At 35.3% G+C, this 2,807-nt stretch overlaps 1 pseudogene; it reads left to right on the plus strand.

The window, feature by feature from the left end:
• The first annotated feature begins 1,373 nt into the window (after nt 1–1,373).
• Nucleotides 1,374–1,882, plus strand: LOC114284131 (phospholipase A1-IIgamma pseudogene; annotated as a pseudogene).
• The last annotated feature ends 925 nt before the right edge of the window (nt 1,883–2,807 follow it).

A 2,807-nucleotide genomic window follows, 5' to 3' on the forward strand; every position in this document is an offset into this window, starting at 1 on the left:
ATTATGCTAAAATTCCACACTACACTTTATCACATATAGGAATCCATGTTGGTGACATATTAGTGTTTGTAATTGTGGAAGGTGTTATGTTGTTCAATAGCATAATTACTGCTACAATTCGATATTAATATTTCTCATTGAACGGGATTCTGTGCTGAGATGTTTCTATTCTGAATCATGTTTATGTGGCCACTAAAGTTGTTTAACTCGAGGGTCATTTTTTCTTAAATAAAATATTCTCTTAAAGTAGTAATCAATGTTGCCTAAGTGGGAGAATGTAAGAATTTATTCTTAATTAGGCTGTCATTGACTATATTTTGTTTGGTTTGTGAAAAACGAGTTGAACGTGATTCAGATAGATTGACTGGTATGAGCCCAAAATTATTATAGTAATCCATAAAGTTTGGGCCATGGTCATCTTAGTGTATATATATTTTATATGTGGATATGTGATATGGAGGTGTAAGGCCTGTTTTAAGTTATTTGGGTTCCTTAATGGGAGGGCCCAGTAATTGTTTTATTTAGGCCCAGTCCCCTCTCCTATCCTTATTAGGGTTTACATATATCTATATATATGTAGATCAAAGGGTTGTCAGCCCCATTGAAAAGACAACATAAAGATTAAGAGAAGGAGGGGAAGAGCTAGTGCTAAGATTTTCCAATTGTGAATGCCATATTCTTTCAAGGAAGCAAAACTCAAGACAATAACGGAATTAAACGATATGTATCTAAGTTTATATTTTAGTAGTTAATTATATTCATAGTGTTTTGATTTCTAGTATATAGATCCTATATTCTTACAAGAACATCTCTGATTTTGGTCAATTGTTTATATGTATGTATGTGTGCTCATGGTAATTGTGTGTTATTCATGATAGTAGGGGCGGTTAGACCTAAAAGCTCATATGAGATTATATTACTAGTACTACAAGCCATCCTCAATCAAAGTGTTGGTTTACACCACCGGGGGTGGTGGTCTGGTGGAGAAAGCAACTCGTCTCCACAGGCATGACTCAGGGTCGAATCCTGGGGGGAGGTGGAAGTGTTCTTTTTGAGAATCCCCTCTCTGTACTCTGGTTCAAACCCTCAGTGGTCTGTGGCGTATAGTTAAGCTCCATTGGTGCCTCGGTGGTGGGTCCCTTCCCTTGGGTTAGGTTAAAACAGGCCGACAACCGGTTTCCCCAGGGCTGGGCCCATGAAGGCAGTGATGACACCTTAGAGCTTCCTTTTTTAAAGCTCAAAAAAAAAAAAGTGTTGGTTTACATGATGATGATGATGATGATGATGATGATGATGATGATGTCAAGAAATGTATGAAATTAAGTTTTGGATCCTTAAACTAACTTGTTTGGCTACTAGATTGATCGAGAGAAATGATAGAAAACATAGCGCGACGTTGGAGGGTACTGAGTGGGCAAGACATTTGGAAAAACCTCTTGGACCTCTTGACATTGATCATCGTTGTTATATCATTCACTATGGCAAAATGGCTCAGGAAACTTACGACATTTTCAATACCAAGAAAACTTCAAAGTATGCTGGAAGTAGCAGATATTCCAGGAAGAATCTGTTTGCCAGTGTTAGTCTAGCAACTAGCAACTCGTATCATTACACACCAACCAAGTATCTGTATTCAACATCAAGTGTTGATGTTCCAGAAGAATTTCTGTTGAAACCATTCTCAAAGGAAGCTTGGTGCAAGGAATGGAATTGGATAAGATATGTAGTTGTGGCTACTAATCAAGGAAAGGTTGCCTTGGGAAGAAGAGATATATTGGCTGCTTGGAGAGGCACAATTCAGGCACTAGAATGGATTGAAGATTTTGATTTTCCATTGGTATCGGCTTATAAAATACTTGGGATACCATTCACAAGCGCATAGAGGCTGGCTCTCTATGCCTACTTCACACAATCCACAATCACCATTCACCAAAGTGCAAGGGACTAGGTAAACCTTCAATATATGTGTCATACAATGTTTTAACATTGATTTTAAAACAAATTCACAAAATCACACTGAATAAGAACAAGCACATCTTTTTGTAAAATATAAACTCACAAATCAAAAAATAAAAATAATACTCAATTTGTATCTTGATTTGATGACTATGTATGTGACCATGAGTTAACTGGACCTGCCAGAGTATCTTTATTGGATCAAATACTCTTCCTAATCGGTTGAGATTGCAAGAAATTTTGGAAGCAAAAATAAGCATATACAAGGAGACAACTTTAACATTTGTGAAAGCTAATTATTCGTAACCCTGTCTTCTGCCATTTTTGAATATATATAAATCGATCACAGCAGAAGTAAAAGGATGAACTAAATTTTGTCAAATTTTTACTTCCAAAGGTTTTATCAGAGGTGGAGCAATTACTAGGAGAATTCAAGGATGAGGAAATCAGCATAACTATAATGGGGCATAGTTTAGGAGCAGCACTTTGAACATTGTTTGTGACAACCCCATCACGTATTATGTTTTTAATCCTTTAAATTTTGGATGTGTTTAGGTGCTTAATGTGAATTTGAATGCTAAATATGTGTTTAATATGATTTTTTGATTCATATCTGTTAATCGTAGGAATATCTATTGTGATTTCTATTATAATATGAAATTGAAGGCCTTAATGGTATCAGAAATCGAAATTGATTAGATTGTTGTGAATGGCATAATTTTTAGAGCCTAATGAGGAGTTTGATTAAATTTGATTCAGATTAAATTAATTAGATTAAACTAATTATTATTAAGTGTAATTAGTGAGCTTAAACCTTAATTAGCACCCTAAGCTAATCAACTCATATATAT

Source organism: Camellia sinensis, chromosome 7, assembly GCF_055761805.1.
Source record: "Camellia sinensis isolate YWXY chromosome 7, ASM5576180v1, whole genome shotgun sequence".
Classification (NCBI taxonomy): Eukaryota; Viridiplantae; Streptophyta; class Magnoliopsida; order Ericales; family Theaceae; genus Camellia; species Camellia sinensis.